This window comes from Rhea americana, unplaced genomic scaffold, assembly GCF_003343005.1.
Source record: "Rhea americana isolate MKP2758 unplaced genomic scaffold, rheAme1 scaffold_28, whole genome shotgun sequence".
Lineage (NCBI taxonomy): Eukaryota > Metazoa > Chordata > Aves > Rheiformes > Rheidae > Rhea > Rhea americana.
The window spans coordinates 6,597,344-6,620,156 of record NW_028186401.1 but is presented as its reverse complement, the minus strand read 5'-3'; the positions used below and the strand labels follow the sequence as shown (position 1 = coordinate 6,620,156).

The 22,813-nt window shown below is 37.7% G+C and overlaps 1 protein-coding gene across 9 annotated transcripts in view; it reads right to left on the bottom strand.

Annotated features, from left to right (window-relative positions):
- Positions 1-22,813, bottom strand: part of ARNT2 (aryl hydrocarbon receptor nuclear translocator 2) — a 140,533-nt gene that overhangs the window by 89,920 nt on the left and 27,800 nt on the right. The window contains exon 1 of one of the 9 annotated variants that reach the window (XM_085308709.1): positions 20,916-21,314. The exons of 7 other annotated variants lie outside the window; for them this stretch is intronic. The gene's annotated coding sequence lies outside the window, so the exon portion shown is untranslated. Of the gene's footprint in view, positions 1-12,239; positions 12,330-20,915; positions 21,315-22,813 lie in introns of those variants that run through there. One more of the 9 variants, XM_085308708.1, reaches the window with a different exon arrangement.

Below are 22,813 nucleotides of genomic sequence, written 5' to 3'. Positions count from 1 at the left end.
ATTTTTAACTGTTCCAAAAGGGATTTTATAGATAGAGCAAGATGACTAGGAGGTCTTCCCAAATTCCATTTCTACTTATCATCAAGCATCTAAAAGAACCAGATCTTTGATGTTATTTTTACCCATTCCAAAAGGGATTTTATAGATAGAGCAGGATGACTAGAAGGCGGGCTGGTCACAAAAGTAGAAACACCTTCCATCCGAAAACAACGGCCAATCTGGGAAGGCAAAGCCAAACAGAAAATGTGATGGGACAGAGAGCTGCTTCTCTGAGCACTTAAGATCCAGAGAAGTAAACCAGCTGTGCATACTTTGAGGAGAAGAGAAAAAAAATTTCAATAGACTGGAATCTCAGACTGAAATGTTCTGGTAAGTAGATACTCCAAGGAGCCTAATACTATAAAAAAGACAGAATGCACACCAGATGAACTGACCTAAAAGAAATATATATATTGGAAGAACAACCTGCAATTGTCTGAAATTACATTAAGCACAGATTTAGGGCACCCCCTTGCAGGGGGGTTATTCTGTTGCATAAAATAGAATGAAAGCTCAGCACAGCAGAAGTAGGTGTCAAGTTGGTTGTATAAAAAAAGATACAAGCTTCCTTGGTCAAAAACGAATCACAAAGATTATGTTTCCAGGCCCATCTACACCCACATCCAGACAGTTGTTAACCCTGATACTCACAGTAGTGTTTCAGCAGCAATGTGTATCAGGAAACAAGCTGTCTGCTTTCTCAGCTTTGAAAGACTTCCCCTTTGCCAACAGAAATAAGCCAAATATTGCTTACTTAATACAAAATTAAAATGTAAGAATAAGGAAGTAATGATGAGAAAATAAAATTAAGTAAGGCTGCATGTTCATGAAAGTCATCTAGAACCACAATGGCAGCACTCTGAAAACACTTGTTTAAAAGAAGTTCCCTACTCACATACTGCTTTTATATTAAAAAAATACATAGTATTTCATTTTAAAGTTAGAAAGCTACCTAGATATCTGCTGAAGAATACAGAAATGCTATTAAATAAAATTTAGCAAAACATTGGCATTTTTTAGAGAGTACTCCTCCAGCTACAAATTCGATGACCTAAGAGATCTTATCACCATCATGCCACCCACAAGCCAGGTCTTGCCACTACTACTCATGTTGATTTTGAGGAACCCAGAGGAGATCCTAGGAGAATGTCAGTGCTCAATGCAAAAGCAGTAAAATTAGCTCCTACATTTCTGTCCAGAATTTAACTGACTGCTGAACATTTCAAGCTTTGCTATGATGCTGTTCTCTAGTATTACATGTAGGTCACCCCCAAAATATTTTGAGGTCTTTTCAAAATAAAAGACAATCTGCAAATGTACTTTAAATACAGGGCTAATCTCAAATTCCCAATAAATCCCATTTTTATGGCAAATTTGCTATGAAACTCTGTATATAACTTAGCTCTAGGCATTACAAAACACTTCCCAAAACAAAACATGAAAAACATGTTAGATATTGCATACGGATATCTTCTTGAAAAGGCATGTGCATGGCAGTCACTGTATTTAAACTGCTATTACCACTGAAGGTGTTGTTTTCAGTTGTAAAACTAACGGTCCGAACCACAGCCACAAGAATTACTGGATGGTACAGCATGCTGGGATAAATCTGGACTTCTCTTTTTAGTCAATGATTACTAAACTACAGCTCTTAAGCCCAAACTTCATATCTTAAGCCCCATCTCAAACCACTGACTGAAATCCAGCTCTAACTCTTCTCTAGCACAAACATGTAACTTGCTCACTTGCTTAGATGCCCGTCAGAGAGGCACAGCTGCTTTGTCAGGTATCTTCACAGCGTGCATCATTTAGCTCTGGAGACAATGGTGGTTTTTTTTTTTTTTTTTTTTTTTTTTTGCTTTGCTTCTTTGAACACACCGCAGCTGCACATCCCCTTGCTGTGAAGCTTTGAAATACAAGACTGTGCATGACGAGACTTCCTAAGTCCATCTTACAAAAGGACCTATTGGCCACACTATTTTCAGCCATTCAGTCATTCCAAACTATGCTCTTCACATCAGCATGTGCAAAATATGAACAGGGCTAGGTCCACTGACGTTGACAGAAATCCTCTCACTGACTTCAATGAAATTTGAATCTCTAACATTAAAGTTAATGACCAGTTCCAGTTTTTCTATTTCATGTCAGATCTCACTGAGTATGCTCTTTCCACTGTTCTTATATCCTCTAGTATTTACTGTAATAAACTGCATTAAAATCAGATACCAGTATCTCACTAAAGCCATGAGATTCTAATTTATATATAAATACAAATGTGACAGATTTCTAACCACTAGTCCCTAAAACGATTGAGATGTCAATCACCTCAAAGTAAATGTAGATCTAAGGGTAAATATGGAATTTACAACATGCCCTTTCCTGTGAAGAGAAACCTACACATACATTTTAAATGTTCTAAGAAACAGATTTCAAGAACTTCTTTGGAAACTGTATTTTTCTATAGCCTAAAGTCATACAGGAGTTAGATGCACCTCAGCAATAAGATTTTGATTGCAGTCAATTGCAAAGGGGTTTTTCTGCCTGGCATAGGAACACTTAAGAATAAATTAAACTGTATTTCTTACTTTAGAATATGCCAATGAAAAATGAAACTATCATGCAGCCAAAAATATTCCACAGAAACACCTATGCTTAAACCTAACTGTATGTTTAGCCATTACTTTTGCATGTTAACTATGGAGACTATAAAACAGAGATCACTTTCAGAGACTATCACAAAAAATAATTTTCATTGTTCCCCGATAACTCTATTTATACTGTTATACTTCCAACCATTGCCAGATACTTTAAATAGACTTCACATTAGAAAGATCTACTGTACAGACAGGATATGCAGAAAAGCAAAAACATTCCCTTTGATACTCTTAACACAATTATCATAACAAATAAATCAGGAAATGTAATAAATCCCACCTTTAAAGAGGAGTCTTACAAAGATGCTATTTCTTTCCTGTGAACAAAAGCTTCTTGGAGAGAAATTTTATCCGCATATAAGAAGTGTCAGAAACCTCTGGGAAGAAATGTAGCAGCATTGGTATTCTGCTCAGAAAATGTCATCACAGATCTGTTTACCTTAACTGTGGACCATGATTCAGCCAGTGACAACCGTCTTGCATACTGATCAATTTATTTGCAGCAAAATTACTAACATTTTCTACATTAACCATTTAGGTTCTGGAAAAGCTACTAACATAGGGCTTTTATGAATACTGTATAAATCCTATTTAATTTAAAAATTTCCCCTCCACCAAAATGCCTTGTACTTTGGCATGGGCTCTCCAGATTATGGAGGGCTTCCCCACATAATCTTGAAGAAAAATTAGGGCATACTGTCAGTTACTAGGGACATGTTCCTTTCTCAAAAATAAAAATCAGAGCTTCATCATCCTTCTACCATCACAGGTAAACATTAAGTAGGTATGAAAGGGAGAAAAAGATGCAATTAAGCTAATCATTTTGGCGGACTGGCTATTCAGCAGAAACACTGGGTTAAGAAAGTGGTGGTTTAGAGGCCATATTTGGATTATCTTGCCCACTGGCTTTTCTGCTGTGGCTTTGTAAGAGATACTAAACAGCTGTTAGGGCAATGTAAAACATCCTTGAGATATCTATTGTATGTTCCATCTGCAGGCTGTGGGAGCAGCTTGCAAAGCCAAAGACCTGAGAAATTCTATGGTGTCTCTATTTTTTACTATTGTGTCCACAAGATGTGTTTGTAGACCCCAGAATCTCAGCACAAACCCTACTTTTTTTACATAGCTTGTAGTTCAACAATATCAAGGGGATATACAAGAGAAGGTAGGATACAGARGTAGAATTAAAAGTGGACTTTGACCAAGAGCACTTTGGTCTGCTTCAGGGAAATCCTTGTTTAAAATGCTCAGCCTGAGAGACAACAGGAGCCAAATTCCTGGAGGATGAGCAGCCAATGCTGTCTGTAAATCAGGGTTCTCTGAAGTATCCAAAATGAGGCAGGCAGAAAATACGACATGCAGTTCTGAAAGTCAATCTTACGATCTATAACACAGAGAAATGATTGTATACAGTACTCCTAGGTGATTTTAAAATGTGACTTTGAACAYTTTTTWWAAAAAAATTTTTTATTTTTACTCCCACATTTTATGCTATATGCTTTTTTTCATTCCAGGCATTTATGATGATCACATTCACCCAGATTTATCCTGTGGTCAAAGGCATGGCAGTTTCCATAGATATCAGGGCATAAGGAAAGGATATGGATTGCATTCACATCTACCTGCCTATGCCTTCACAGCCTGAATGATCAACCGTCCATATGTAGCTGAGTAAGTCCAGAATAGCCTTTTGCAGGAAACAGAATGAGGCTCAGAGTCATACCTCTGTAATTAATGCAGAGATCATCATAGACTAAAACATTCATCTTAGAGGACAAGTAAAAGATGTACATTGCTTATCTAAGGCTAGTTTGAGAAGGGAAGGGAAGGGTACTTGCTCCTTCCTCTGTCCCTATCTCCCTGAAAAATGGCATGACACCAATTCACCTGCAGCTTCTCACATATTCCCATGTTTTTTCTCTCTTTTTCCATTTCTTATTCATAATTCCCTTTTGCTTCTCCCCAGCATCTTCACTCTCTGACTTAGATGAGCTATTTCTTGTACACACTCTAATAAGCTAACACATCCAGCTTTGCTGACAAATCTTGACAAACTTTGACCCTCCTCCTTATATTTAAGGAGGTTTCTGGAATTCAAAATAAGAAGGAAAGAATTTAAAAACGAGGCTTTAATAGCTCCTGTTCTGAAAGGTTGTCTCTCATCTCTGAAAATAATAAACCCCTTCAGAATTAAATCTAGGCTTGTATCTTCATTGCAGAATGAACTTGGAAGTCTGTCACTTGCACCTAAGCACCCATGTTGGCCTGCCTCTAACATGAGTACTGCAAAGCCATACCTGTGTTATCACAGGGTCACTGGTAATACATTTTTGCAACACCCCACAGAAAAATTCTGGGGACTCATCTTATGCTTCCTAATAACACAGTAAAGTAGGACACTTTACAAATCTTTTTCAAGACACTGAGGGGAGGAGGCACTGCAGGGCTGCCAGCACTTAAGTATCTTAGTTTCCATTCTCACTGCAGAAGCGSGGACTTAAGTTGAACATCACTGAGGTTTTCACCATATATTATGATGGACCAGCATTTTAGAAGGAAAGCACTTCTCATGTCAGAGGCCTGCAAGTGCACCAAAATCAGGTGTAGGAGCAAATCTACAGACTTGGACTAATCCTGTATTGAATACATAACCTGAGCCTSAAACACTTGGTGACAGTATAGTCACAAGGTAGAGTTGCAAGTAGGAAAGTGTATAAGTAAATTGGGCAGGAAAGCRGGGTAAACAAACATGATAAAACAGTTTGCAGAGAGGACAAAATTTGGCTTTAAAGGGTTGTTCCAGGAACTGAGTATTTAGAGAGGCAGATCCTTAGCTTACATGAAGAGCCACAGTAAAACTGCAGTCAACAGTAGTAGGATCATTTATACTGCTTGAATTTGACTCTATATGGTCTTAGGTCATTACATAAATAATCATGCACTGATCAAATAGAGTTCTTCACTTAAATATCTTCTGCCTTAATTTGGCCTGGCTTTATAGATATTATTTTATTGGTATTAGAGACACGTGGCAACAGTACTAATTAAAACGATTCTGCATTACAAAAAAAATTAGACTTCCCACACAATGCATCATTTCCATTTAAAATGAATGGTGATCCTCYCTCCTCCTCTGACATTTTGTATTTGCCAAAAATAACTGCATAATTATAAGTTGTGTGCAAGAAACAGAAGGTAACATTCAAAGTTATTTTCCATAATTTTTACTTACTGTGTCAGAACTAGCAGATAGAATATATGGCTGTTCTGTTATGCAGAAGGGACCAAAGCTAACCCATTAATGAACTCTCAAAAAATGAAGAAGCATACGCCCAGCCTGGGCAAATAAACAAGAAGAAGAAAAAATAATGAAATGTAAYGACTTTCCTTCAAGTTTCCCAGAGATAGATCATGCCCAGTCCATTAACTCATCATTTAACAAGTCTATTTCATTTAGCTTGTTTTGGTTGGCATTCAACTAGAAATTCATCTTTTCCCTTTTCAAAACAGAAAGCTTGCTGTATTTCACACAGTAAAACACCAAGAGTGGAAGCTCTAAAACGAGCTAAAGCTATATTAAGGTCAGGAACAATAATACTGAATAAGATGATAACACTGAATTAGATGAAATACCTGCATGTGCTGCTGCCCCAGAAGTTTATCAGTAGTTATTAGTTAAAAAGGCTTGGTAAGACTCTGACATTTGTTGCTCAGTAAACAGCCAACTGGATAACTCTGAGTTTGTTCCAGAGCAAGTAGAATGAAAAAAAAAATTAAACAGAAAAGAAAGGCAAACCACCCACTGCACAGAGCTTTACTGGGTTTCAAATTATGGCCAAAATCTGTCGCATCTACTTCCCACATTGCTAAAACTTACTAAGACTGGACATTTGCTCTCATCCAACTATTTCTTATTTCCTGTCTTGATAAATGTGATGTCCCTTGCTGGCTTTCCGTACGGCTATATGATAATATAGAATAGCTAAATCTAGACTCCTTCTCCCAATGCTTGTCCCCTCTTCAGAATCATCCCAAGCTTGTCCGCTGCTCAATAGCAAAGTCAAACTGTTTCACCTACCTTCAAACTGTCCCACAGCTTGTCCTCTTTCACCTTTTTGATCCCCTTCCTCCTTACTACTTTTGCCAAGCCCTTCTCACCACTCATGACTCTCCCCTGATGCCCCAAACTCTTTGCAACAGGTAGCTGTAGATGCCAGTTCAGACAGGTTTTCGTAGACTGCACAAAATTGTATCAAAGAAATCCACTGAATGCTACTAAATACACAAATGCCACACCTGGCTCAAGAAGCCTGAGTCACAAATGGTTGAAGGCTGGGAAGGTACCCAGGGGAAGCACCATACATGCTTGCCCTGATTTTATACTCCCTCAAGAACCTGCTTTCATCCAATGCTGGATAAGGTATGCTGGGCTAGATGAACCTTTGGTCTGGCCCAGGACAGTCACTCTTAAGTTCATACCCAATGAGCACAACACAAAAACTTTGCAAGTTTGCTCCTTCCACAAAGGTAAGAAATTAATCAACTACCAAAATTGTTTTATTTCTCTAATAATCAAATTAAACATTTGTCAGAGTATGTCCTTGTTCTAGATGACTAATTAATAGTTTTATAYTGTTGTCATCACTGTTTGACCTTCCCCAAACCCCTCATTTCATTTCCATATTCTGTCATCTTATCTTAGAGATAATTGTCCAAAGGTATTTACAAGCTTTTACAAGCTCATGTACTTTTATAAACTCATACACAACTTCTTTTTAACAAATAAGAACAGAAKTTGCAGATACACTATTGAACAATTACTATGTCATTATTTTAAATCTCACTTTCATTCCCTCATCTTCAAGTGATTTATTTAAAATCAGTACCTCACTTCTACTATTTATTAGCCTTGTTGTCTAGCTATCCATTTTTTTTCCTAACAATAGAGTTGGTTTAGATTTCTACCAAATATCAATGCTTGATCATCTACCTCACCTATTCTGCTCATGCACAAGTTCAACTCAGTTTGCAGCAATYGTTTTGAAAACATTTACAATGGTACAGGCAAGAAATCCCCTACCAAGATCAATACTGTAGTTCTCCAGAGTTTATGTCACAAGATGACAGYGCATTCCAACCACAGAGATACTGAGTGCTCTCAACTATTACTAACTTCATAAAACACACTGAATAGCTGTAAATAAACAATGAACTCAAGGTAATGGGTAATAAATCTACCTATGATTGATCTTAAAACAAATGCAGCCAAACAGGGATAGCCTAGCTTTCCTAGGCATCCAAAACCTTTTCTTGATTGTTTTATTTTTATTCCRCATCTAGAAATGCACCAAATTCACATGAAAGTCATCTTACATGACCTGAGAGTTAACAYTACTTGACTCTTGACCGTATTTTCTATTAAGCTGATTACATTAAAGTTAGCTATCAGACTTCGTGTGCACACAAGGCAGTATTTGTGACTGTAACTTCTGGCTCAAGTTAGAACAACTTTGACATGTTATTTCTTAAATAATAAGCAATGATTTTTTTCTATAAACGAATCCATTCCCAGCSCCCTCTCATAATTGCTTCACATAAATAGTTTTATAATCCATTTTCACTGGGGTGGACAAGCACAGGAAGTGTGGTCCAAGTGTTTATACTACTTACACTAAGTTTAAAAATTTCAAACTGTAAAGAGCCAGACCGAGACAGAAGTGGTACCTGGTGACTGAATGGTCTACCACAACAGAGCATTGGTTGAATACCCAGAGAAATCACCTTCGATGGTCATTTCATTGAATCCAAGTTATGGAGGGGGGGGGCTTCTAAGGAAGACCAGGAAAGATCTGAACAATCACTTTTGAAGAAGTGCTGACTGTCAAACTACCTAAATAGACCACTACTGTCCCGCAGGAGACCTGTGAGCTCGATCTGCCCCGCCGGCTGGCTTTCCAAGGCCTTTGTGACATCCCTGCCCATACAGAGACACTCAGCCTTTGTTATTTATTACAAAGCGTTTTTAAAGCATGCCTCAGAAGGGTATGTTAATTTAAAATTTCATTCAGAACAACAACCTGTATTATGAAATACTTAATTATCAGTATATTTACAGTGTCCTTGGGCACTGCTGGGTAATCAGAGTTCTATTTTCATTAAACAATATTTTATTGATAGCACTGATGACTTCAGTTCTGCTTGATCAACAAGCAAGTGTTGTTTATTTGATGTTATGATAATTAACTGGCTTTTCAGGTGTTTCCACCCCCAAGTTTGTCACCAAGAATAAGAATATTTACAGGAAATAACCTGAAAAGAAATCACTATGCAGTTACCGCCACATACTCTCAAAATAAACTGTGGTTCCTCGTTTCTCTCTTTCTTCAAGATTTCTATGTTCTCTGTCTAAAAACTGGGGGGAAGAGGGACTGACACATTTAACTCCAATTTTGAAAATCCAGCCCAGGTCTTGCATATCAAGTTCCTTTACTCCCTACTGAGCGTCCAGTAAATAAAAGGGGATTTTCTGATTAGCATCTATTCTTTTCCCTACAGATGGCAGAATACAACCAACCTCACTTTTCCATAGCAGCAACAAGAACCAAAAATCCCATAAGACTTAATAGAGATCTACAAATGAAAAGACTGGCCAGCTGAGCTATTACTTTAAACCATATTTTCCTGAACTTCAGACACAGTTCATGAAGCACTACAGCCTAGCCCTCAGATCACGGAAAGGGCTGGGAAAAAGAAAATTCCAGTTTCAAACCTAATTGGACTTTAATAGGACACCTGAATATAGTACATCAGTCTTCCCCTCAACCTTCAACTGGTACCTATCAGAGACCTAGGTATGTTCAATCTCACCTCTGCAGAGGTAGCCTTAAGAACCTCTCCCAAAATTTTATCTGATCTAACACACCAATCCGTATTAGCAGCTATCACTTCCTCTGAAGATGAACTCCTCATAAGTTGAAATTTTCTGTAAGAAAAAAAAATCTAAATAAAGGACTTCAGGTCTAACATGCTCTAGGTGATGCTGCTTGAGCACAGAGGTTGGACTAGATTATCTCCAGAGGTCCCTTCCAACCTTCCCCATCCTGCGATTCTGTGACTTAATGCTTTTCCTACCCTTCACTGTCCCAGGATCATTAATTATGCTGTTAAGAACATTCTTTCCTTCGGGTAGTTGCAAACACTGTATCTTTCACATCTGCAAAAAACTACAAAATAAAAGCCTACAGGCCAACGAAAATTCACAAGGTAGCTGCATTTCCTAACATTACTTTCTAAACATGCTCCAAATAGAATATCCCAAATAGAATTTCCCAGGCAAGGAAAATCTTTATAGGCACACTGTAAATACGAAATATTGTTCTACTTTGCTGCAGAAGATTCTTTAATGTTATTGTAGGTTTACTACACACCCAAAAATCTGTCATAAATTTTGGAATACTTGTTTTTGCTTAAATTCTTCACAAAGATCTAYTTCCTGAATACTTTTTATGATATTGAATCTTATACTTTGTCTTAGTCAAAATTTTCAATTTTAAAATAAAAGACAATTGTATTTCCAGGTAAGCTTTGCTAGGCTTTCGAGAGGAAATGGTCAGCTGTTAAGGCTATGCTGTTACTGTTCTTTTTGAACTACAAAATATAAGAATTCACTAGAGGTTCTGYGAACAACTAAACAATTGAAAATATRTAATAATAGAGTATTACTTTCCATGTCCCCACATTCACATTAAACACGATTTGACATCCATTACAGCCACTTGTTCCCAGAAGTATACAGACAATTCACTGGATACATCAAATATGGAAGTAAAGAACGATAGTGAAAAAAGACTTAATACAAACAAACTGGATGTTTGCTAAAAACAAGCTGAGTATTTGTCTACAAATATTTACCAAACTAAATTTTTAACATCAATATGCACTGACTAAAGAGCAGCACAGACAAGTACAAAGGACATATAAAATTACTTTTAATGCTAYACCTGGCACTCAGGTGCTAGCTACTACAGGAACTCTACATGACAGAGCAAACAACTAGTACCAGCCAAACGCACTTACCAAGAAATCACCACAAATACTTTACCATGACATTTCAACATTAGAATGAATTACGATTTGATAGGAGATATTTCTGAAAAAGTATTTACTTTCAGTAACGGCTCATTGACTTGATTTAAAGAGCAGTTTGAATTAACATATTACCCAAATACCTCCCACAAAACACATTTTTCTCCTTCTTAAATTCAKCTCTCAAATATACAACAAACATTTGAAAAATGTCTCATCGTTTTTACTCTGTGAACTGTATTTTTCCTATGGTTTGATCATTTCTTTTGTATATGAAGCAATGAATATTTTGCTCTCAATTTTAATTCAAACTGTACCTAGTTGAGACAAAACTAACACATTTTCAAAGGCAGATTAAGTGACAAAAGCTGTATCAGGAGAGTAAAGAGTGAGCAGTAAAGCCTGTATTAAGATCTTGTCACACAGAACATTGGTAGTTCAGCATTTAAATAGCTATCCATCTATGCTTACATCTACATTTTACTAAGATACTTAAAACAAACAAAAGAAAAAGAAAAAAACAYCCCTTTATCCCAAGATTATACCTGCAGTTTAAAGCAAAGACAATTAATGGTTATTAATGTGCCTGGAATAAATAATATCTGCTGTTTCCAAGGAGAAATAAGCCGTATATTCTGCTTTTATATCTCTGCTTCTCCCCAAGGGCAGAAAAATTCTCTGCTAATTCAACATAAACTTGCTTGGAATAAAGTCTATTCTTACAATGTTATCAGTAACAGCATCACAATGAAAAAAAAAATATATATATAGATATATAGATATTCTTTGCCCCAGGACAGGCTCCCCACCATCAAATAGGTCACARCTGTGTGTGTTGACCACAAATAGGTCATTTTATAACCTTCTTGTAATTGAACCAATTCCACAGATGCATATGGAAAGACCATCCCAGAATACAGGGTCTTAGGACAGGCAAATAGAGGGTGTGAGAAATGGAACAAAAATTAGATGACTAGAAACTGGAGCATGGGTTATTATAGGACATGTCAGAGGCTAAGCAGAAAATCTGTATGGTAAATTTGAATCCTGCCTTGTGTTTGTATCACAAGACTCTCTTCCTCCCCTGGTCAGTCCTCAGACATGAGACGGCCAGCCAGCAATAAAACTGAAAAATGCAGGCAGCTTGTAACAGCCAAAAATTCTCCTGCAGAGAAAGAATTTATTGGTCTCGGATATTCTTATTCATAAATTACCACAGTCATTTTAAATTGAGCAATGATGAAAGAACATTTTGTCCTAAAGCCCATCTTGAAAAACCAATCCCAACACAGGGGTATAGGTGGAGACACAAATGAGCTCTGGAGCTGAACTCAGAGGCAGTAGTATTAACCTCCACACGTCCCATCCTAAGAGCTAAAGTCCTGACTCCGCATCTTCTAAAACACATATGCACTTCCTAGGGCAAAATGGGGGCTGGCATTCTGCCCATCTGTTACTCACTTCTGCCAAGGGCAGAGAAGGTTCTTGCATATCATCAGCAGAGGAGGCAGAACGAACTCCTTAATGACAAATCAGCCTTTCCATTGTAGTAGTAAGGTACAACTTCGTTAGCTAAGGAATAAAAAAAAAAGTATGTGCCAGCTATGAGAGTAATGAACAGTCTTCCTCAAGCAAAACATAATTCAGTGCGAATTTCATGTTAATGTTGTTCTTTCCACCCACACATACATCTCCAACCAATTCTACACAACCAAAATGCCAACCAGCAAAACCATACATTTTTCGATTTGGTTTTTGTACCACACCATTAAGATTCTGTTTTACAGTGATACTCCACAGCTGCCTAACCTCAGGCTCAGCTTATACATTTACACAATCTCCTTTTTAAAAACATATAGGGAAACTAGAAGGAGTAACACAAGTAACAAAAGAATATGGAGAAAGTTAGCAGGGATGCCGGCACACACGTGGCCTAAACATCTGTCTCCAGGCCACAGCAATAGAGCAAAAGCAATTTAGAGTGGCAACATCCATTAAAATGTTAGAAATCTTTGTAAATCTTAGTCTCATTTAAAGAAAAGAATCGAAAAGTTTAACTTTGGAGTTGAAGAAGGACATCCTTAAGAAAAAAAAAAAAAGTCATGAGCCAGCAAACACACTGGAAACTTTCAGTGTTAGCTTGTTTGGGGAGTAAATGGGTATTGAAATATATTTGGTAAGAAGACAGCTGTATCTCAGACAGCACAGGCTCATTTATTACAGCAGGAAGGTATCACAGACAACAGCAATGCAGAAACATTGTTTCATTTAGCAGAAATAAAACCAACAACTGGCATCATTCAAGAACCAAGTCTCAAACTTCACTAGCCTACAAAGGACTCAAAAAGACTCGAATAAACCTATGTGCTGCAGGATGCACATCAGTGACAAATAAGGAAGAAACTTTCTACTGGTGGCTTGCTGTAAGTATCCATGAAAGAAATTTTATACTTTCTTCTAAAACATCTGCAGCTGGCTAGCTTTGGAGAACACATAGCACAAGTCTCATCTAGTAGTTCTGTTCTTAGTGAGACTCCAGTTCAACCTCAGCTTCTACATAACAAGAGAAACAGTTTCACATAGATCAACTTAAGTCACTGATCAGGTAAGTTCTGGCAGAGGATCTGCCGAGATATTACACATTTTGCAGTACTTGTACAGACACTACCACATCTGGATTCTGCGTCCTTTAACATGTGGCCTTTGGAAAGATTATTAAGTTAAGCCATTCCTAATTCTAGAAGTCCATTGTTCTCTTTTCTGGAGATCACCACCACTACAGGACAGCAAGGAGAACAGAACATGTCCTCAGGCCTGAACTGCTAATGGTTACCAAAGCCGTAGCTCAAACCCACCTCTATTAGCCTTTAAACTACACCAGGGCCATTGAGCTGCTGAGATGCATCYCTCTGGCCCTTTCAGCACCGTGGACGGTAACATCGAAGGGAGAGGCAGGCACGCTGTCCTCACCACTGCAGGCCTTTCTGCAGGAAGACAACCATCAACACCTCAAGCCCAGCAGTGCGGACAGACATCTCTTCAATCTAAACTATGTTTTGTAGTCACTGAAGGTCTGAACTGCCACCAAAACTATTTTCAGGGAAACTTAGTCCAATTGATTTCTACAATAAAGGAGCTGAAGAATAACTGTAAGGACTCTAGTCCACCTCTGAATGTGTGGGCACATTTAAAAAGTGTTCTTATTTTCCAGTCTTCGTATGAGAGTTTGAAAGTGCTCCTATATTGCTTTCAGTGATGGTTCATTTACTTTAATTTCAAAACTGAAAATGCATACTTCAAGCCTTCACAATACAATGCATCTAAGACACAGCTGCTGTTCCCACAAACCTGATTGCCCAACAAATTAAACTTCATCTTTTTTTTTACATGAAAACATCAAAAAGACAAATTGGTGAACAAGTATATATTCTAGGAACACTAAAACCTTTACACACATCCAATAATTTGCTATTGAATTCCTAAAGCAGTTGAAAATCCCATTATTAAAAAAAATAAATAAAAGAGAGAGAGAGAGGTTTTTATTACAGAACTTTGCTTCCTCCTGACCAAACCACTACTCAGTACAGAAAGCACAGAGCTTTTTCAGAGTGGCACAGCTATTCACAAAAAGCCAGGCAATCCCTCAAAGATACTCTCTAAAAAGTTAGAAGCCATTGGTATCCACATGTACTATGACAGGAACATGACTCACAGGAGTGGTCATCAGACTGACCTCTCTTACTCTGGCCTCTGTCACAGGGCCAGCCTCCACAGACTTCGGCAGCTGCCGTTAAACGAGCTGCCTCTCAGTGGCTGGGATATAAGAATTTAGCATTTCAAAACCAAGCTGACCAGGTGACAGCACTTTAAGTCTCTAAAGCTAGACCCAGAGCTCTTATTTCCACAGCTGCATTGGCTCTGCAGTACTGACAGCACTAAAAGTTTTTTTTTTTTTTTTTTTTTTTTTTTTTTTGTCAATAAACAGATCAAATGTGACTCGAGGGCACTGACATACAGAAGCTAGTGCCATTTTATAGCTAATTTTATGACTATAACCCTCTTCCTACAGCTAGCATTACAATTGGCATCTAATTTCAGAGGTTGTTGAGTTCTGCCATGTGTTGAGGGTCATTGTGTGTTGAGATTAACCACTTTCCATATGACAGAGGCTTAAAAAAATTAAAATATTAGCCTCATACTGACCTGCAGGTTAGTAACATAACTTCACCACCCTGCCACTTTTCAGGACATTACTGAATAACTTACAGAACAACGCTAGATGCAGTTTATTATTACTTAYTGCAGTAGTATCTGGAGATTGGGGCAACACTGTGCAAAACATCATACAAATAATAAAAGATAATCTGCAGTCTCAAACTGTAAATTAAATATGCTCTGAAACTACTAACATATGATCTAATCATAAGAAGTTACTTTACTTCTCCTTGCATTCAAAGCAGTCTGTCTTATCCAATTTTTAAGAGCATCTCCAATTCAGTCTGATTTTCCATCCAGGTATCACAGAGAATGGAGTTTTGCAAGTACATGAATTGCAAGGGCATTTTACAGCAACCAGATGTCCAGTTGCCTTTACTAATGGACAGAGCAAGAAGTAGCAAGTCCTTAAAATTATCTCCTTGTATAACAGTGTGTTTCTTGATTATTACTGAGAAAGTCCTGGAGATCATTTTTCAAAGTCATGCCTGTATATTCAGTAAAACAGATTTTTGCCTTTACCTCTGAGGAATACAAATATCCAGTGTTTTTGTTCTTTGCAGCTCAGTGATTTACTGGCATGTCTCTTCCCATAAAATATTTGCATATATCTGAGAGTCAAACTGTTCTGATACATTCTGTGTTTGCCAGGAAGTGTACGCTCCAGTTCAGTGTAACTGAGCATTTAAACGAGGACAGGCACCAGGACAAATGGCAGTGTAATTAACATACCAATGAAGAGCAAGTTGTTAATTACTATCCATTTCAGGCATTCTGTATGAACAACTTACCTGAAAAGCCTTTCCATCTGTATGCTGACAAAAATCACAATTTAACACCCCTTTTGCTTGATTAGAGAAAAAATTATAATTATTTTGTATAATTCTATTTGTCACATGCAGYTGACATTCAGTTGAGAAAAATGGCAGCAGCCCAAACCTAAACATTTAAAATTAACATTATGAGCTGTTCTCGAACAAAATAGCAACATACATACAGGGCTGATGTAGAAAAATATATGTTCCTAATTTGAAAGCGATTACCTGGCAAGGCCTGCTGGTTTTCATGGAGGGCAGTACAGTTAATAGTTACAACAGAAGAAAAAGTGCCATTATTCATTAAGCGTTTAGACGCTACCTATAGAATAGAGATTGAACTTACAAGCTGTTGAAAGACTTGAGAAAAACAGCAGTACAACACCAGTATTCATTTACACTTACACAATAGTAATTGAGAAGCCAAAACATAGCTCGGCACAGCACCACTGTTGAAATATGGTAGTTGCAGGAGTTGTAAGAAAGGGAGAGGCATTCAAGTGGAACATGAATTGAGAGCAAAGGACAGAAATACAAACAGAAGATAGGCAAAATGGAAATAAAAGCAGACAAAAAGGAGAGAAATAGAAAATCTAGAAATAGTTATCAATATRGACAATATCAAAACAAAGGATTTCTCTTTCTCCATGTGAAGCCTGCTTTGCCCACTAGTGTGTTTGGGCACAAGAAAGGAAATTATGTCTGTCCTAAGAATTCCTTCTAATGCATTACCCATGCCATGACTACAGTCATCAATGCATGTAAACAATGGAACCAAAATGGATAAAAGCCAGTTTATTCATGTTGTCTTTTTAAACATAAATTCTTTTGAAATCTTGACTAACCAAATTAGTTTCAATCAGCACTTGCTAAAAATTGGCATTCTGTTTGGTACAAAAATTTCAAACTATGTACCTTATCTACTCTACAGGCCAGGCTTGGCTGAAATTCTGCAACATTTCATGACAAAAGAGCTCCTTCTATAGTAGACAAGAAGTGGGTATTTTCTCCATGTTAAATTATTAGTGTAGTCAATCAATTCAGTTCGATTACTAACTTGTCACAAGGAAAAACAATTTGAAATTGAAAAGCAAGAAAGTTAAAGAAACAGCTACCAGGTTTAAAATCTTCGAAGAATATAGTGACTAAACATAGTAATTCTTTTTATTTCATAAACATGAAGTAAACACTCCATACAATAATCTGGATAAGTAGTTATCTAATTTAGTACAGATTTTTTTTTAATACAAAGAAAGATGATAAACAACTAACTTTATACATTTACTCACAACATGCATTTTGCTTTTTAGATTATAAACAGAAGTCATCTGGAACGTATATAAGCAGCTTTATAGAATTGTTCTTTTCCTGTCACTCTATGTATCCAATGTTCTATTTAACGAGGAAATGTTTTACGTTTGAACAAAGTACATACTATTAGCAACCAGTAAATTGAACCAATTGTTTACACAGCAAACATCCATCTTAGATTTCTGAAATTACAAATTTTTTGCCTGTATGATCTAATAAACCTCTTTTTTTTTTTTTGCACAGATTATCTTACAGAAGGCTGCAGAAGCACCTCGACCTTTTCTAATTTCTTCCTCAAATAATCTTTATCAAGTATACTCTATAGTCAACAAAAGAAACCAGCCTGAGTTAGTGTCTGCCCATCTCTGCACTCCATAGTGTTGTGTAGACAGAATGACTCGTCCAGAGGTGGCTAATTTATCTCTAAGGCAGATATCTCCAGAGAATTTATCTCCAGAGGAGCTACAACAATAACAAAGATCTAAATCTCCATGTCTAAATCCTTGTGCCACAAGACTCCTCTTTCCCATTTCTATTGCAAATTTTAGTAACATTATGCTTTCTTCAGTTAGCACTGAATTAATGCATTTTCTACTCTTACTTGGCAGCTATGAAGTTAAATCTAAAAAAAATTACCCTAAACTATACACATATCTGATCTTCACAAGCCATTTAAGCATAATCTTTGAATTCATCTTCATAATGACAGCCCCATTTGTGTCCTCTTAATAACAATAATCACCACATCAACAGTGTTATTTTGCCTTAATTGTTTTGAAATGGCTATTTTTTCCTTGTCTACTTAATCTCCAGAGCAATTTTTCTTATTTTTTCTTACTGGAAAGAATAGTCTGTGATGCCATCTGGTATTACAAGAACCAGCAATATTTGTTTTGTTTTACGATTTTATTAAGAGGCATAGAGAAACATTATTCCATTCAAAGCAATATTTGAAACAAAACACATGCTGCATATGAAGAATCTAAAGAAATAATATGTGACTGAAGAGCTACTTTGAAACAAAATCTTTGGTATACTCTATATACCAGAAATATTAGAAAATACATTTCTTTAATGCAAGTTATTGTTCTGCACACACTTCTGAAGGTCAAAACACCATCACAGAACAATCCAAGAGGTGCTATAATCTCACACCACAATTTGACTGAAATAAGGAAGAATTTTGTAGAAAGAAGTATAGGAACATCAGAGAAGAAGAAGATCTTAGTTTAAGCTTCCCACTACTTAATGAATGATCAGTTTTTAAGATCACTGTTTTTGCATCCCAGAATCACTGTAGTCCATTATAATTGCCATCATTGTAACACTCTGTTTACTCCCCATGATGCTGTTAAATTGTTTTTGGAGCTTACTGGTTAGTCTACACTGTAATCAAGAGCAAAGGAGTTACTACTGTAGCAATAAGACACAGTAATTTTTTGACTCCAGAGCTGAATAGAGCATTTTGAAATCTGTAACATTGAAGTAGACTTTTTTAACCACCAATTTTAAAGTTGTATGAAAGCTAAAAATAATTGCCAGATTTTCAAYCTCAGAAAGCAAAATCCTTTGTAGGACTACACAACAGGCAGCATTAATAAAATTCTTCCACACATCCAGGATCCTAGTACCTTGAGAGCAAATGTAAGACTGCCTAACAAATGACTTCATTCTCACAATGTCCAACTGCAACAGTGGAGAAATCTCCATATTTAACTCCCAAAATAAATGAATAGATAAGAACTAAACTCATCTCCCCAAACCCAATCCACTTGCCTAAGAGAAAACACAGACACACGGCTAAGTTACCAAGTGTCCACTGATAAGACACAAGATTTGGTGTTAAATCAGTACAAACTAAAAGTAAAAAAAGAAAAAAAAATGTTTTCAACATTCAACCTCTTAATTTTTATCTTGCATTACCCATAGGCTAAAAGTACCCACAGTCAGCTACTGTGGCTCAAATAACACAGTAACTTTTTTGGCTACAGTAGTACATTCCTCTCAAGGCCCACCATCTTGCTCAGTCTCAACACATCTCAAGTGGATGCCCTTGCTGGCCAGGTATGGTATTCTCCAAACTTTTAGACCTTAGGCTCTCTGCTTAATAATAAAAACAAAACAAAATAAAAACAAACAAACAGAAAAACCAACCCTCAACCAAGCTTTAGAAATTATGTAAACAAATCAGATACTTTTTTTTTAATTACATACAAGGATACAATCCCAATGAGCACAGTATTTTAAAAGGTGGTCAAACCACATCCAAAGCAATCTGCCTTCTAACGTAACTTTAGATAACTTCTAACTGTTGAATCTCACAATTTCTTCTGATCTGACTTACAAGTTTGCTGCATTTGGCAATATACCTGTGGGTTAGCCAGAGTGGCTGTTTCACATAGGGATACCTCACCAGGAAGAAATCAAGTGATATAACAAGCTCATTTCACAACACCTTTTATGACAGAAAGCTGCCCCTCCAGGACCATCTGATAAATCAAGCAAGTAACGTTTCAGGAAGATAAAATTCTGATTTCTCTAAGAAATTTATGTTTTCATCCTAAATTGGCTAATATAAACACCATCATACTATGTATTTCACTGCAAATTAAGCAAAGTGTGACCCAAAAGTAACAAATAGTTATGGACAAGTTTGCATTCCAAAAATATATGCACTTAAAACAGACATGACACCAAGTTACTTTGCTGCAAGCAGTAATTTATGAAATGCTTGTTACACCTCCACATTTTTTTTGTTCTTAAATCCCATTTAATATGCCAATCTTATTTCAGGAGGAAATAAATTAACTCTGATTCTTTGTGCCAATGCAGATGAGCTTCCCACACACCTGTACTGTGTTTCACTCTTCAGTTAGTCATCCAGATTACGACAAATGAACAAAGTACCTCTAACCAGATCCCATTCCCAAGGTTAAATGAGAGAGAAGAAGAAAGATGACAATCTTACCGATCCCCCAGTTTTGCCAGTGCGATATTCTGTTGGAGCTATGGATGAACACATTCATTACGAAGATCTACGGGTTTAGATCAAACACAGCCCAAGAGGCCCATACAGGCAATCGTGCCCCTGCCACGTCCCTGCTCTGGTCCTTGGCACTACAACTCCACTGGAGCCCTGGCGGGGAAGGGCTCCGAACAGCTCTTCTAGGAATTTTCGTAATTCAAATTCTATACTACAAAATCATCAGTGGAAAAAAATGAATAAAACCCCACCTAACCTGAGAGAGAGGATGACACTGTTCAGTAGTGCACTGTCTGTAACAGGACATCCCTCAGTTAGAGGCTTCCTCATCCATAACTACAGAATATCCAGCTTTTCTGTCTCCAATACTTCCCATTCTGCTACCTAGAATATGACTAAAATCACATGTATTTGTATTGTGGTAGCTGTAGGTTAATGTCCTGCCTAAATTATCAAATGTTATTAGAACCCCAGATAATTGCTTAATAAAAATTTAATCATATTGTAATTTCTAATCATCATTAAAGATGCTTAACAAGTTAATCTCTCTATTGTGCTCTCCTAACATCATGGAGCAGAAAGTCAGGTGGTATAAGATAGCACAGCTTCACCAATACTAATRGAGTTATTTTCACTTTACTCCAACTGAGGATCCAGACCCAGAAAAAAAAAAAGCAGTCTTAAAATTCTCTCACTACAACTTTCAATTGTTTGTCTGTACCGCTTCACAGTTAACTCCCCCCCAAAAAAAGCAACAGACAATCATATTAAAARTACAGCATAAATCAAGATATTTCACGCAGCTTTATCTACCGCTGTCCTTGGTAGAGCAAGCACAGTGTTACCACACAGATTAAAGTTCTATTGTTCTCGTCTCTTCATGGCTCAAAAACTCCTCACTTCGACTTCGTCCGCACTTAGCTACGTTTGTCTGACAGCAACGTTCACATACTGAGAACGTGGGAGGATCATTAACAGTTAGTGAATTTGTCTTTCCGCTCAAATCTGTTCCAACTGCCTGGAGAGGAGTGAAAAGATGCTCTGTAACCTCAACCTCACAGAAGTATGCATTGGTTCACTTCAGGAAACCAACATATTTCCTCATCCTTCCGGTGGTCTGGCAGTCTGTGTTTAAGACAGTCTGAGGACCGCACTGCAAATCAGCTTTAACCATAGCAAATTGCTGCACAGTGATGTGTACAATCAGCAAGCTTGGCTCTTGCTTCCCTCATACTTTTTATGCTTCATCAATAATTTCATAACGCACCTCAATTTCACAAGATGAGTATTTCTAGGCTCATAGGTTACAGCCCTGAAGCACTGCTCTGAGGCTGCTCTGTGGTGCCCGCATAGCATATCTCCTGCAACCACACTTCCCTGTGACTCCAGCTGCAGGCAGGTCAACATAAAAAGTGGAAAAGGGTCAATGCGATGGTTTTACTATAATTCAGTGGTTTCAACATACATCTCTAAGCAGTCATGGCTATTCCTCAAGTGCATAGCCTGGAAGAGTAGACAGGAGAAAAGCAAACCAGACCTAAGCCAAAGAAGGCACTTCTTCCTCTACTTTGCTGGTATAACAGATCAGCTATGCGTGTATGCAGTAAAATTCTCCGCTATCATATATGACATAGTAGCCTGGAAGCTAAATAGTATTCATTAGACAACCTCTCATTAAATATCATTTTTCATTTAATACGTGGAATTCGGATATTAAAACTTAATCTGAGTGGCAAAGGTCTGGTCCTGCTCGCTTCATTGGTGCTCACTGAGCCAAATTAATTGTGTATATCATTACACTTCAGCATGACAACTCACAAGAGTAAGCACAGCAGGATTTAATTTAAAGAACAACCTTTAAACATTGGCCCTCATTTATTCAAGCACGSCTGTAACCATCAGAACTGAACCCGACTGTATGAAAAATGACAAAATGTGAGCACATATTAAAGCAATTAAAAACTGGAATCCACTTTTGGTAAAAATACTCCTCAGTAATACTGAAACCAGTGGATTTTAGGGTTAGATACTTTAAGTTGACCAAAGTACATCTCCAAAATACACACTCCTGCATTTCATACAAACCCACTTTACTACATTATGCACCTGTGTTAACAAAAGTAGGTGTTGCATCTTGTGGGCACACACTGAATGTCATGTCAAGGAATGACTGCCACCATGAAAAACTCAACGAGGAAACTTTAATAAGTTTCTTCTCTTAATAAACAGGTTATCAACAAAAAGCATTTATTGTACCTTTTGGCAAAAAAAAAAAAAAGAAAAAAAGAAAAAAAGAAAAAAACCAAGAACACGGCATAGAACTCACAGGGGCTCGGGGCAGTTCTGAGGCACTGTTCTGAGCCCAAGCAATGGAAATTCCTCTATCCCTGCCATTTTCCAGGGCACAGACAGGTGTGTCAGCCCTACCCGGCTGGGCACATGGAGCTCGCTGCCGCAGCGATGCCCTTCCAGCCCGGCTTCTGCTCAGGAGCGCACATCCTCTCGTTTTCCCTTCCATTTGGTGGCTTATGCTTATGCAAAACTGTTAATTTCYCCGCCGCCCCCGCACAGCGGTGGCAGCCTGGGGCGCAGGGAGGGCGGCGGGACTCCTGGAAGCTGCGACACCCGCCGGGGTCCGGGCAGTCCCTCGGCTCGGGGCAGGCGGAGCGGAGGCGGCTCCGCGCCCGCGGCCGCCGGGCTCCCGCGCCTCG